This window comes from Callithrix jacchus, chromosome 11, assembly GCF_049354715.1.
Source record: "Callithrix jacchus isolate 240 chromosome 11, calJac240_pri, whole genome shotgun sequence".
Lineage (NCBI taxonomy): Eukaryota > Metazoa > Chordata > Mammalia > Primates > Cebidae > Callithrix > Callithrix jacchus.
The window spans coordinates 34,735,834-34,751,568 of record NC_133512.1 but is presented as its reverse complement, the minus strand read 5'-3'; the positions used below and the strand labels follow the sequence as shown (position 1 = coordinate 34,751,568).

The 15,735-nt window shown below is 40.2% G+C and overlaps 1 protein-coding gene and 1 pseudogene across 11 annotated transcripts in view; one reads left to right on the top strand and one right to left on the bottom strand.

The window, feature by feature from the left end:
• Positions 1-15,735, bottom strand: part of IGF2BP3 (insulin like growth factor 2 mRNA binding protein 3) — a 157,654-nt gene that overhangs the window by 58,515 nt on the left and 83,404 nt on the right. The gene's annotated exons all lie outside the window — the stretch shown is intronic.
• Positions 12,908-13,172, top strand: LOC108592846 (NADH dehydrogenase [ubiquinone] 1 alpha subcomplex subunit 1 pseudogene; annotated as a pseudogene).

Sequence of the window (15,735 nt, the reverse complement as noted above, 5' to 3'; positions counted from 1 at the left end):
AAATGATTCAAACTCCAGCTCACGAATTCCAGAGCCCATACTCTTAATCACTTGGTCTAGTAAACTGCCTCATTTCCCTATGCAATTTAAATAAAATGTAAATCCATAGCAAAAAAAATATATATATATATATAAATACAGAGATGGAAACCAAATCAATCCTTACTCAGCCATCACTTGCACTGGAAAATCAAATCTGTCCATTGGCAGGTAAAGAGCTTTATCAACTCCTGTGTTTTCCTAGCTCATGTTCCAAGTACTAAATACTATAGTTCTATACATCTCAATCAGAAGAAGGTATTAACCAACATTAACTTGTGCTACATTTTACTCACATAAATGCTCATAAAAACATTCAAAATAGTTCAACGTTAGGTGGTTTTTAAACCACCTGCTTCCCCTTACCCCTAGAAGAAACCACTGTCAGTTTGGCGGCGTCTCTCCAGGTGTTTTTAGAAGTATGTGTGTCACATGAAAAGACGCTCTGCACCATTAGTCATTAGGGAAATGTAAATCAAAACCACAAGGAGATACCACTTCACCTCCATGAGAATAGCTACAATTTTTCAAAAAGAAGGAATATATTATGACTCAAGGGGCATCATAAAAAGAAAAATAAAGGAAAATAATGAGTGTTGGCATGGATGTGGAAAAGTCAAAACTCTCATACATTGCTAGATAAAATGGTACAGTTGCTAAGAAAAACAGTACAGCAGTTCCTCAAAAAAAAAAAAAAAAATTTTAAAAACAGAACTACCATATGATCCAGCAATTCCACTTCTGGGTATTGATATGGTTTGAACATTTTGTCCTCTCCGAGTATCATGCTGAAATGTGATCACCAGTGTTGGAGGTGGGGCCCAACAGGAGGTGTTGGGGTCATGGGGGTGGGCCCTTCATGAATGGCTTGGTGCCACCCTTGAGATAACAAGTGAATTAATGCTCTGTGAGTTCACATGAGATCTGGTTGTTTTAAAAGAGCCTGGAACTTCCTCTTCTCTCTTGCGCCCTCTCATGCCATGTGACAAGTCCATTCCCCTTTGCATTTTTACCATGAGTAAATGTTTTCTGGGCCTTGTCAGAAGCTGAGCAGATGCTGGACCCATGCTTGTACAGCGTGAGGAACTGTGAGCCAAGAAACCTATTTTAACAATTACCCAGCCTCAAGTACTCCTTTATAGAAACAGAAATGGGCTAACACAGTCTAGATCCAAAAGACATGAACACAGGGACTTGAAGTAGTATTTGTACCCCCATGTTTATGGGAGCCTTATTCACAATAGCCAATAACTGAAAACTCAAAGCATCCCAGTGTCCACTGACAAATGAATGCATAAACAAAACATGGTACATATCAACAGTCATCGCTCGGTAGTAGAGGCTGGGCATGGCGGCTCACGCCCATAATCCCAGCACTTTAGAAAGCCAAGGTTCACTTGACACAAGGGATCACTTGACACTAAGAGTTTGAGACCAGCCTGGGCAGCACAGGAAGACCCCATCTCCACAAAAATAAAAATAATTAGCCAAGTGTGGTGGTGAGCGCCTGCAGTCCCAGCTACTCAGAAGGCTGAGGTGGTAGGATCTCTTGAGTCCAGAGTTAGAGGATGCAATAAGCTTTGATCACGCCAGACTCTGTCTCCAATAATGATGATGATTAAAAAAAGTAGAAGTTTAAAAATAAAATGATTAATTTTATATTATGCGAAATCCTCAATTTTTTAAAAAGTATGTGTATATGTTCATATATTCACATATACACCCAAAGAGCAGTATTTGTTGAGTTTTAAATTTTCACACTAGAGTGTCAAATACTGTTTTAAACATTTTACATATACCATCTCATTTGTGCCTCAGAATGTAGCTATTATCCCAATTTTATATATGAATAAACTGAGGCAGATTTTTTTTTTTCTTTTTTAAAAGACAGGGTTTCTCCATGTTGGTCATGGCTGGTCTCGAACTCCTGACCTCAGGTGATCTGCCTACCAAAGTGCTGAGATTACAGGCGTGAGCCACCATGCCTAGCAGTAAATGAGGTAGATTTTAAGTAACTTGCTTAAGTATGATGTTCCTCACCTTGCTACCCTCCCCCAAGTCCCAATCTGTCATTTTGGTTGACCCACCCATGTTGGTAAATGCAAACCTCTGGAACTGCCATGTGAAATTTCAACAGCTGGGAGTCAAAAGTGGCCTCCCAAAGTGCTGGGATTACAGGCATGAGCCACCACCCCCAGCCTTACTTGAGATATTTCTCAAAAGAAATTCAGCAATTAAAAAAAGCCTTGAGGCCAGGTACAGTGTGGCTCACCCCTGTAATCCCAGCACTTTGAGAGGCCAAGGAAGGTGGATCACCTGAGGTCACAAGTTCACGACCAGCTTGGGCAACATGGTAAAACGCACCTCTACTAAAAATACAAACATTAGCCAGGTATGGTGGCAGGTGCCTGTAATTCCAGCTACTCGGGAGGCTGAGGCAGGAGTATGGCTTGAACCCAGAAGGCAAAGGTTGCAGTGAGCCAAGATCACACCTCTGCACTTTAGCCTGGGTGACAGAGTGAGACTCCATCTCAAACACCAACAAACAAAAAAGCCTTGAGGCTGGGCATGGTAGTTCATGCCTGTAATCTCAACTCTTTGGGAGGGCAAGGCAAGCAATCCCTTGAGTCCAGGAATTCAAGGCCATTCTAAGCAGCATGGCAGGACCCAACATAGGGTCAAAAATTAGCTGGAAATGGTGGTGCATGCCTATAGTCCCAGCTACACGGGAAGCTGAAGCAGGAGGAAGGCTTGGCCCTGAAGGTCGATGCTGCAATAAGCCAAGATCGGACCACTACACTCTAGCCTGGACAACATAGCAAAACCCTGTCTCAAAGACCACCATAACTAACTAATTAAATAAACAGTTAATTTTAAAAGTCTGGAAACATTGCTAATCTTTTACCTGCTAATTTTATTTCAGTTCAACTGTTGCTAATGAAATCAGCAGCAATGTGGGTGTACATTTATGCACAGATATGTTCACAACTGTGGTAATTGTTAAATAATGAGGAATGGTTAAGTAAATTACCAATTACACACAGAACAGAATAAATGTCCATTATAAATGTAAGGAGTCCAATTACATAATGTTTACAACAAAATTAAAAACTGTGCTAAAAAGAAAAAAAGAACAAAAAAATTAAAACCTTCGTGCTTCAAAGAACACTATCAAGGAAGTGCAAAGACGTACATAGTGGGAGAAAATATTTGCAAATCATACATCTGATAAGGGACTTTTATCTAGAATACACAAAGAACTCTTATACTCAACAGTAAAAGGCCAAATATCCCATATTTTTATGCACAGAGGAACTGAAAAGACATTTCCTCAAAGAAGATATACAGATGACTAATAAGCACATGAAACAATGCTCAACATCATTAGTCAGTAGGGTAACAGAAATCAAACTGAAGTGGTAACACTTCACAACCACTAGGATGGCTATAACTAAAAAGACAGTAACATGTGTTTAGGCAAAGGATATAGGGAAACTGGAACCCTCAGACATTGCTGGTGGGAATGTAAAATGGTGCAGCCTCTTTGGAAAACTGGCTGTTCTTCAAAAAATTACCATATGACTCAGCAATTCCAATTCTGGGTATACACCTAAAACAATTGAAAATCTATGTTTCCACAAAAACATGTACACCAGTGTTCAGAGCAGTATTCAATGGAAACAACCCAAATGTCCATGAAGTGATGGATGGATAAACAGTATATGATGTATTCACATAATGATTACCCGGCCATAAAAAGGAATGAAGTACCTAATTAAATCTGGCTGCACCTTGAAAATATTATGCTAAGTGAAGGAAGCCAGACATAAAAGGCCACATAGTGTATGATTCCATTTATATTAAATGTCCAGAATAGGCAAATCTAGAGAGATAGAAAGTAGATTAGTGGTTTCTAAGGGCTGGGAGGAGACTGGAAGATAGGAGGGGCAAGTGACTGTTAATGGCTATAGGGTTACTTTTGGGAGTAATGAAAGTTGCCCTGCTGGGCACGGTGGCTCAAGCCTGTAATCCCAGCACTTTGGGAGGCTGAGGTGGGTGGATCACGAGGTCAAAAGATTTGAGACCATCCTGGTCAACATGGTGAAACCCGGTCTCTACTAAAAATACAAAAAATTAGCTGGGCACGGTGGCGCGTGCCTGTAATCCCAGCTACTCAGGAGACTGAGGCAGGAGAATTGCCTGAACCCAAGAGGTGGAGGTTGCAGTGAGCTGAGATCATGCCATTGCACTCCAGCCTCAGTAACAAGAGCGAAACTCAGTCTCAAAAAAAAAAAGAAAGTTGTCCTAAGATTAGTGGTGACAGTTCCAAACCTTTTAAATACACTAAAGAACACTGAATTGTATCCTTCAGAAAGGTGAATTTTATGGTATCAATTATAGTTCAATTTTTTTAAAAATTAAAAATGTTTAAAACTGGATATAAGACCGGGCGTGGTGGCTCACACCTGTAATCCCAGCACTTTGGGAGGCCAAATTGGGTGGATCATAAGGTCAGGAGTTCAAGACCAGCCCGGCCAAGATGGTGAAACCCCATCTCTACTAAACTTACAAAAAATTAGCCAGGTGTGGTGGCCAAAACCTGTTATTCCAGCTCATCAGGAGGCTATGGCAGGAGAATTGCTTAAACCTGGGTGGCAGAGGTTGCAGTGAGCTGAGACTGTGCCACTGCAGTTCAGCCTAGGTAACAGAGTAAGACTCCATCTCAAAATTAAAAAAAAAAGGATATAAAATTATACCTGCAAGACCCAACCATGTTGAAAAATGTCTAATTGTTACACTGAACTATAATGTTGCCACTGGGAGAAAGACTTTTTCTTTTCACTTTCCAAGTATTCTACAATGAGTATATAATTTTAGAATCAGGAAGAAAATAAAAACAAATATCAAATCTGAATTATATTGGCCTTTACATCTAAAAAAAGAAAAAAAAAAGGAATGCCAGAAAAATAAGACATTTCTCTCTTTTTTTTTTTTTTTTTTAAACAGTCTCGTTCTGTTGCCCAGGCTGGAGTGCAGTGGCGTGATCTCAGCTCACTGTAACCTCTGCCTCCCAGGTTCAAGCAATTATCCTGCCTCAGCCTCCCAAGTAGCTGGGATTACAGGCATGCATCACCATGCCTAAGTTTGCATTTTTAGTAGAGATGGGGTTTCTCCATGCTATGCAGGCAGATCTGGAACTCCTAACCTCAAATGATCTGCCTGCCTCAGCCTTCAAAGTGCTGGGACTACAGGTGTGAGCCACTGTGCCTGGCCTTCTCTTCTATTCTTAAGGCTCCCCGCAGAGAGTACCGGAGAAACACAATTGAATAAGCACAGTGAAACCATGAATTATTTGGGGACCAGGCATAGTAAAGAAAGATGCATATTGAACACACTGCTAGGACAAGGTCAGAGTGCTACAGAAGAGAGCGGACCAGGGGAGTCCCTCCCTCCATTAGCATTTGTTTTCTATGATTGACATGTATTTCCTAATAAGTTCAGCTGCTTAATGGGCAGACAAATTATTAGAGTGTTACAAATGTCCTTGAAATGTTCTCCTCCTGGGCTGGGCACAGTGGCTCATGCCTGTAATCTCAGCACTTCGGGAGGCCGAGGCGAGCGGATCACCTGAGGTCGGGAGTTCAAGACCAGCCTGGCCAACATGGTGAAACTCCGTCTTAAAAATAAAAATAAAGAAATGTTCTCCTTCTGAAAGTTATTGGTAGGGTGGAGCAGGTAGTTCTACAAGGCAAACCAAGGTTTCCCCATACCCAGTGTTGCTCTGTCTCAGATGGTGTGTATTCAGGATAAAGGCTTTTTAAAAAAAAAATCCCGGCCATGTTCTCATGTCTACTGTACTTAAAAAACTACTTAAGTCCATGAGTACTGCTTTTGGTCCAAATTCTATTAATCCAACTTTTCACTCAGATCCTATCCCTCAGATGTGATCCCGCTTCCTGCTGTGTAGATTTGGACAGCACCTATTACTAATGAAATGGGACTGGAAGGAGGCACTCTCAAGTAATTTTAAAGGTTTTAATGAGTAACAGGGGTCTATTAATAATCAAGGAAAAGTTTGCAGAAGACAGTTAACTGCAAACCATTTTGGAAATCAATTCTATAAAACAGTAAATTGACTTCACACAAGCTCTAGTCACCAACCAAGTTCACCCGGAGTTTATAAGATATTACAAAACAAAATCTCCATTTTCTAGTATTCAAACTGCTCCTCCCATGTGCCTGCTTCTATCCTCAACAGCAGGATTCCCACAGTAGTGTGCAACTTGCCACTCCCAGTCCCTACTTGGTTGGGAACCTGTATGCTCTTATGGCTTCTATTTGGTCCCTACAAAATATACATCCATGCACTGGCTATACACAGGCTCTACCTATATACCAGGCATCTCTTACTATTAACAAATGAAGTCTTACACAGGTGCATTTGAGAGGTCAAGCTGTGGTTAGCTAACTGGTGAGGGGTAGGGGGATGCAGAGAATTTGAGTGTCAACTTTTAAGATGGGCTGGGAAGCTTGTAACCTGGTAATGTCTTTAAATATAAAAAGGCTATTTCAAAATTAATGTTCAGCCGTGAATACAAAAGAATATCCAATGCACTGTGAATTCTGACCTTCAAACCTTGGAGACTGCCTGCCATGGCTCTTGGTGGATCAGCGGCATCCATGCAATCTAATATGGTTCAAGACTGCCACACATTCCTCTCATCCACTCCCAACTGATTCCCTACTAACCACCTTTAAACTACAACACACAGGGTCTTCTTACTTCTAGGACACAATCCCTGATCACCCCAGTTTAGGTTCGTACTGGGTTGAATAGCATCCTTTAAAAATTCACTAGTACCTGTGAATATAACCCTAATCCAATGACTAATACCCTTTTAAGAGGAACATTTGGATAGATACACACAGCGAGAACACAACATGACCACAAAAGCAGAGACTGGGGTGACAAAGCTACAAGCCAAGGAGAAGCAAAGACTGGACACAACCACCAGAGGCTAGGAGGGAGGCTTGCCAGCACCCAATGGCAGACTTCTGGTTTCCAGGACTTTCAGCTTCCCAGTTTGTGGAAATCAGTTACAGCAGCCCTAGGAAATTAATACACCTCTCTCCCATCCTCCATAGTAAGCACCCACCTGCAACCTAACCCAGGGGCTTGTCTTTACTTTGGAAGGCCATTCACTTGTCCATGTCTGAATTCGACTCTACTTTGGGACTTATCTAGAACAGGCCCTAGCACAGCGCTATAGACTTTAGGACTCCAACACAGCAATGTAGAATCTCCTCACAGTAGTGTCCACATCCACACAGTAATCAGTCACCAAACACACTGGATTCTTCACACACATTATTTCACTTAGTCATCTGAACAACCTTCAAAGGCAGATATTAACCCTGTTTCCAAGAAGCAAAAACTGAGCTTCAAAGAGGAAAGGCTATGTGCCCAGGGGGACAGGAAAGACGTGAAGAGTCAGGATTCAAACCCACACTGTGTGACTCTTAAGTCAGTGCTCAATAGGCTACATCAGTTTCTCACAAAGTCACCACCTTGTAGGGAAAATGATTCTTCAAAAGCCCTTTATATCAGCAAGCACAGAAAGTTGATAAATGTTCAAGCTGGTTGACAGGTACATGAGGATTTATTATACACTATCTACTTGTATGTGCATATATGTTCATTCGAATGATGGCTGATTTTGAAAATTTAAGTTAAAATTCAATTTTTTTTGTTTTAAAGGCAGAGTCTTGCTCCGTCACCCATGCTGGAATGCAGTGGCATGATCTCAGCTCACTGCAACCTCCAACTCCCAGGTTCAAGTGATTCTCCTGCCTCAGCCTCTTGAATAGCTGGAATTACAGCCACGTACCACCACGCCCAGCTAATTTTTGATTTTTAGAAAAGATGGGATTTTGCCATCTTGGCAAGGCTGGTCTCGAACTCCTGACCTCAAATGATTCACCCACCTAGGCCTCACAAAGTGCTGGGATTACAGGACTGAGCCACCAGGCCCGGCCTTAAAATTTAATTTTTAACTTCAAAATCCAAAGTTTAAAATTAACAATAATCACCAGGCAAAGCTACAACATTTGCACTGTTCATTAAAACATCGTATGTGACCTGGTGCAGTGGCTCATATAATCCCAGCACTTTGGGAGGCCGAGGTGGCAGAATCACTCGAGCTCCGGAGGCCAGCCTGGGCAACATAGGAAGAGCCCATCTTTACAAAAAACAAATTAGACAGGTGTGGTGGCATATCCCTGTGGTCCCAGCTACTCAGGAGGCTGAGGTGGGAGGATCACTTGAGCCCAGGAGGTTGAGATCATGGTCATAGTATTATACTCCAGACTGGCAACAGAGACCCTGTTTAAAAAAAAAACAAAAACAAAAACAAGTCACTATGTAATGGGCACTGCACAGGTTACTATCTCTGAATACAACAAATCGGGTTGGCAGAATAGCAACTTCTGCATCTTTCAGAATACACTGTAGTTCAAGTAAAATGAAATATGATCTTACCAGATTTATTTTTTTCCAAGATAAAGTTTCCCAGGATTTCAACTATACTGTAAGAGAGATATTCTCTCAATGTTTAATATATTTTATAGACAGAAACAGTAAAATTGCTAAAAACAAATTCAAGCACTACATTTGTTAGAATTTTAATCATAACCAAAAGTTCAGCTAAATACAAATTCACTTGTATCACAATCAGTACATCATCTGCTGTCTCAATAACTGCCTCCTACAATTACTTTTTATCCAATTGTTACATTCCTTATGTAAAGCAGAAATGGTCCTGCCCATTAGTGACACTGCAGACAAGTAAGTATAAAGATCAAAATTCTAGAACCCCATAACAAACTCCATACTTAAGAAAGGCTGGGTGTGGCAGCTCCTGTCTGTAAATCCCAGTGCTTTGAGAGGCCAACACAGATGGGGAGGGGTAGTCAGGGTAGAGATTTGCTGAAGCCTGAGAGTTTGAGACCAGCCTGGGCAACACAGAAAAACCCAGTTCTATCAAAAAAAAAAAAAAAAAAAAAAAAATCAGCTAGGCACAGTGGCTCACACCTATAGACCCAGCTTCTTGGGAGGCTGAGGCAGGAATCATTTGAGCCTAGGAGACAGAGGTGGCAGTGAGCTATGATGGCACCAATGCACTCCAGCCTGGGTGACAGAGAAAGACCTTGTCTCAAAAAAAAAAAAAGAAAGAAAAAGAAAAAAAAGCCTAAGCAAAGCCATGTGTGGAAACAATGTAACTATATTATTTTGATAAACTAGTTTTTAATACTAATTATTCAAATACAGTGAATACTGATGTGTAATGCAAAAATCAGGGCAGGTAGGTTGATGGATGTAGATGTTTACATGAGGCTAGCATGCAAGACATGTATCTGCTAAGAGATTTGTTCTAGAATACATAACTTTCACAAATCAATAATAAAGACAAATAACCAATTAACAGATAGACAAATAATCTGAATGGACATTTTTCCAAAGAAGATATACTACAAATGCTCAATGAACACATGAAAAGATGTTTGATATCATTAGTCATGAGGGAAATGCAAACCAAAACCACAAAAGGATACCACTTTACACCCAGTAGACTATAATCAAAAAGTCAGATCATACCAAGGGTTTGCAAAGAAAATGAAGAGATTAGAATCATCTTATACTGCTGGCAAGAATGTAAAATGGTACAGCCACTTTGGATAATAGTCTGGCAATTTCTCAAAATGTTAAACATAAAGTTACTATGTGACTCTGCAACTGAACTCCTAGGTACATACCCAAGAAAAATGAAAACACATGTTCATACAAGAAATTGTATATTAATATACATATGAGCATCATTATAGCCAAAAAGTGGAAATGACAAAAATGTCCATGAACAGATAAACAAAATGTGGTGTATTTATGCAGTGGAGTATTACTCAGCAATAAAAAGAATAAAGTCTGGATACAGGCAACAGCATTGAAGAACCTTGTAAACACTTTCCTAAGTGAAAAAAGCCAGACACAAAAGACCACCTATTACATGAATGTGTTTATATGAAACCCCTGGAATAGGGAAATCTGTAGAGAGAAACATTAGCAAGATGCTAAGGACTAAGTGGGGGTGGGGTGATGGGGGCAGGGGCAGAAAGGGGAAAGAACAGGAGAGCGATATCTGAAGGGTGCAGAATGTGAGGTGATGAAAATATTCTAAAATTAACTGTTGGTATGTATTTGTGAATATACTAAAAACCAATGAACTGTATACTTTAAATGGGTGAACAATACGATATATAAATTCTATCTTAAAGCAGGTTAAGACAGCCTTATTTTTAGGAATGAGGCTGGAAACAATATATACAACCCCAACAAAAGATAAATTAGTCTTTTCCAGTAAGAATGGCCATAAATTGATCTTTATAAAACACCTGGTAGGAGCTGGGCTAGGTGGCTAATACCTGCAATCCCAGCACTTTGGGAGGTAGAGGCAGGCAGCTTACTTGAGCCCAAGAGTTCAAGACCAGCCTGAGCAACATGGCAAAACCCCGTCTCTACAAAAAAATACAAAAATTAGCTGGGCGTGGTGATGCGTGCCTGTGGTTCCACCTACTCAGGAGGTTGAGGTGGGAGGATCACTTGAGCTTCAGAGGCAAAGGCTGTAGTGAGCCAAGATCACACCACTGCACTCCAGCCTGGGTGACAGAGTGAGACCCTGTCTCAAAACAAAAGGAAACAACAAAACCTACCTGGTAGGTACTAAAAATCAGCTTCCAGAACACAGCAGAATTGTATCACCCCATTTATGTAAACAGCCACATGCACATAGCCAAAAAGTAAAGCATATTCAGAAACTTCTACACTTAATCACTTACTAAGTGGAAAGTTTCATTTTGATTTGTTTGGCTTTTTCTAAAAATCATCTATCTTCTTTATGAAAATGAAAGCAACTTTTATGTTCATGTTGGTGTTACTTACATACTAACTTATCTACTCTTATTTTCAAACTCCAGGTGTATTGCAAAAAGGACTCAGAATCGGACCTGAAAGCATTCTCCCTAGCTAACTATGAAACAATTTGACTATCAATAAAGGTAAAACAACTGGATCAAGGCCGGGCATGGTGGCTCACGCCTGTAATCCCAGCACTTTGGGAGGCCGAGGCAGATGGATCACCTGAGGTCAGGAGTTCAAGACCAGCCTGGCCAACATGAAGGAACCCTGTCTCTACTAAAAATATAAAATTAGCCAGGAGTGGTGCCGCATGCCTGTAATCTCAGCTACTCGGGAGGCAGACGCAGGAGAATAGCTTGAACCCGGGAGGTGGAGGTTGCAGTGAGCCCAGATTGCATTACTGCACTCCAGCCTGGGTGATGACAGAGCAGGACTCTGTATCCAAAAAAAAAAAGAACTGTATCAAAACACAAAGTGTTCACATTATAAATCCAAGTACTTAACGGTAAGTGTGTTAGTTACCACTAGAGAAGTAGCAATACACACAGCAACAATTCAGGATGCTTCCACTCATTATACCATACACACACACACACACACACACACACACACACACACACACAATATATATATATATATATATTTTTTTTTTTTTTGAGAAAGCGTCTTGCTCTGTTGGCCAGGCTGGAGTGCAGTGGTGTGACCCTGGCTCACTGTAACCTCCGCCTCCTGGGTTAAGTGATTTTCCTGCCTCAGTCTCCAGAGTAGCTGTGACTATAGGGGCATGCGACCACAACCAGCTAATTTTTTTGTATTTTTAGTAGAGACAGGTTTCACCATGTTGGCCAGGCTGTTCTCAAACTCCTGAGCTCAGGTGATCTGCCCGCCTCGGCCTCCCAAAGTACTAGGATTACAGTTGTGAGCCACCTCTCCCAGCACACTCATGATTTTCTGACTTTACAATGGTATGAAAGCAATACATAGAATCATTCTGCTTTTCATTTTCAATACAGTATATAATAAATTATATGAGACTTTATTATAATATAGGCTTTGTGTTAGATGATTTTGCCCACCTGTAGGCTACTGATAGTATCTGAGCACATTTAAGGTATACTAGGCTAAACTATGATATCCTGTAGGTTGGGTATATTAAACGAATTTTCAACTTACAATATTTTCAACTTATAATGGGATTATCCGGACCATAACTCCATTATAAGTTAATGAGCATCTATAAAATCTAACACTGTCTTTCTTACAGAAAATAAATCTCTGCAGTAACCAAATAGAGTATCTAAGAGTTTCTCTTTATACAAGTGTTTCAATTAATAAATGCAAGAATAATCGAATTGGAAAATGATCTTTTTGCCTTCCTTTATGAAGTAACAGAGCTCTCAAATCTATGCTGCTAACATTACAGAAAGAGAAATCCAAGTGTGTACTTCCTGATAGAAGTCTGTACTACCATCTATGAAGTATTCTTGTTTAAAGAGAAAAAGGGGAGGTGGGAGGGAAGGAGAAAAAAAGTGAATCTGAATACAACCACATCTGTTGGGGTTCTCAATCTTGGCAGCACAGTAGAATCACATGGGGAGCGTAAAATATTGATGCCTGGATCCTAATACTAGAAGTTCAAATTAGTATGAGACATAGCCTGGACATTAGTTAGAATTTTTACAATTTAAGGTTGAGATCACTGCTCTAAATCTAACCACCAACTTACAAGAGTCCAGAAACCTGAGGAACTTGTACTGTACTTCAAGGATGAAGTCAGCCAACCTAAACGTGACAGGATAAATGAGTTTCTTCAACAAATGGGGCCTGGGGGAAAATGGGAACCTCAAGTTTAGGGACTTAAATCAACAAACTGGAAGATCCGTCACCTTTCAAGGACCCAGAAGTAGGGTTTTGGTCTAGGTAACCGGGCAGAGATGTGGTTCGAGATACTCCCCGGACTCGCCGCCATGGGCGTGGGCTTGCTTATTCCAGGACTGTCTACTGAGTACATCCACAAGTTCACTAACGGCGGCAAGGAAAAAAAGGTTGCTCATGTTTTGTATCCATGGAATTTGATGGAAAGAGATAGGCGCATCTCTGGAGTTTTATCTTTATTATAAATCAAAGGGTTTGGAGAACATTGATTAAAGAAGCATTTTCCTGATTGATGAATAACTCAGTTATGGTCATCTACCCCTGCTAGAAGATTATACAGTATATTATGTAGCATGCAGTGTGTTATGTAGTGCTTAATAAAAATAAAGCGAAAAAAAAAATTTTTTTTTAAACTGCACAATATAAACCTCATTTGGATTCCCCCCTCCACCGCCTGCCCTTCTTTTTTTTTTTTTTTTTTTTATTCTGGAAAGAGAGACAGGGTCTCACTACATTGCCCATGGCTGGTCTCAAATGCCTGGGCTGAAGCAATCACCCAGCCTCAGCTTCCCCAAGTCCTGGGATTACAGGCAGGAGCCACCATGCCCAGCCTATTTGGATCCTAATACCATTTTTCAGATGTGAAGTAACTAAGATATTTGAACAGACTTCATGGTTTGTGAGAATGTTTTACATGTGATGATACTGATTTTTTAAAAACTATCTTTTAGCGATACATGCTAAAATAATTACTAATGAAATTACTTATCTAAGATTTGTTTCAAATTATCTGTTAGAGAGATGTGGGACAAATACAGAGAAAATGAGATTGGCCTTAAGCTGATAACTGAAGTTAGGGGATAGGTACATGGGGAGATTTATTATACTATTCTCCTTACATTTGTAAATGCTTCAAACTATTCATTTTATAAAGCTTTTAAAATGTGAAACATTGACCGGGCATGCTGGCTCACGCCTCTAATCCCAGCACTTTGGGAGGCCGAGGTGGATGGAGTCCCTGAGCCATTCTCCAATAAAGGGGACCAAAGCTCCTTAGACAATAGCTATTTCAAGGACTGAAGCAGGAATTCTACAAGATAATCCTCAAGTATCTTGTAGCGCCATTAAGTACATATGCAAAAAAAAAAAAACCAATCCCAACCAACCAACAAAAGACCACTACACACAGAAACACACAATGATGGAGTTACCAAAGAGACACAGGAGCTTCCAACAGCCAAAGCTAGAACATCAGAACAGAAAAATAGGGGAAATAGTATTAGACTACAGCCAAGAGTATAAAACAAATATCCACAAGCCAAATGACTGAATAAATAGGGAAGACTGAACAGCTCTCCATGGAGAGAAATTCCAAATAATTTATGTAGACAGTCCACCCTCAAGGAGATAGAGCATAATTTTCCACTCCTTAAGTGTGGGCTGTGCACAGTATTGGCAGGGAGGGGTGGTGGAGCAACATATACTATTTCATCCAGGTGATCAAGGTTAACGTCAGTAGGCCAAATGTGGTGGTTCATGCCTATACTTCCAGCTGTTTGGGAGGCCAAGGCAGGTAGATCACTTGAGATTAGGAGTTCGAGACCAGCCTGACCAATATGGCGAAATCCTGTCTCTACTAAAAATACAAAAATTAGACTAGCATGGTGGTGGGCACCTGTAATTGCAGTTACTGGGGAGGCTAAGGCAAGAGAATTGCTTGAATCCAGGAGGCGAAGGTTGCAGTGAGCTGAGATTGTGCCACTGCATTCTACCCTGGGCAGCAAAGCAAGACTCCATCTCAAAAAAAACAAAAAAAAAAGAAAGGTTAACATCAGTGGTAAATCATGATGATTGCACATATCCTTGATATAATGAAAACAACATTTTATCTGAAGCCTTCCTCCTTAAAAATCAATAAATCCAGTCTAATAATGGGGAAAACTTCACACAGGTTCCAACCGAGGGTCATTCTACAAAATACCTCATCAATATTCCTGAAAATTGTTAAGATCATCAATAATAAGGAGTTTAAGAAATTGTCACAGCCAAGAGGAGCCTAAGAAAACATGACAATGAAATAGTGTCCTACACAGGATCGTGGAAGAGAGAAAGGATATTAGGTAAAAACTAAGGAAATCTGAGTAACAGGATGGAATGTGGTTTACTATAAACCATGAAATAATGATTTGGTTCTTTAATTGTGCCAAACGTACCATACTCAAGTATGATGTTAATCACAGAGGAGACAGTCTAGGGCATGTGGGAACTCTACACTATCTGTGCTACTTCCCTGTAAACCTATGGCTATTCTACAATTAAGTTTTTTTTTTTTAAAGGAACAAAGCACTGATACCTGCTACAATACACATGAATCTTGAAAGCATTAAAGCTAAGTGAAAGAAGCCACTTGGTATGTGAATATCTCAATGAAGCTATTATAAACACACACACATTCTCACACAATGAGATACTACATACCTATGGCAAGAATGCACAGCCATTTTAGAATGGCTAAAATTAAACCACCAAGTGTTGTCAAAGACTGGACCTGTTGGTGAGAATACAAAATGGCACAACTACTCTGGAAAAGTTTAGAATTTTTAAAAAAACATTAAATATATATACATGATCCAGTTATTCCACCCCTGTGTAGTTATCTGAAAGAAGTAAGTATCTCAGGAAGAAAAACCTTCTCCTTTATTGACTTAGATTCAGTAACTGAGGGCCTATGAATTCAACTGACAATGCACAGAATGAACAGCAGAAAAAAACAAAACTTTTTCATATGCATATGGAAATGCACAAAAGCAGTACTCTAAACAGCAAAATAAGGAAGTTTACAAACCCAACTA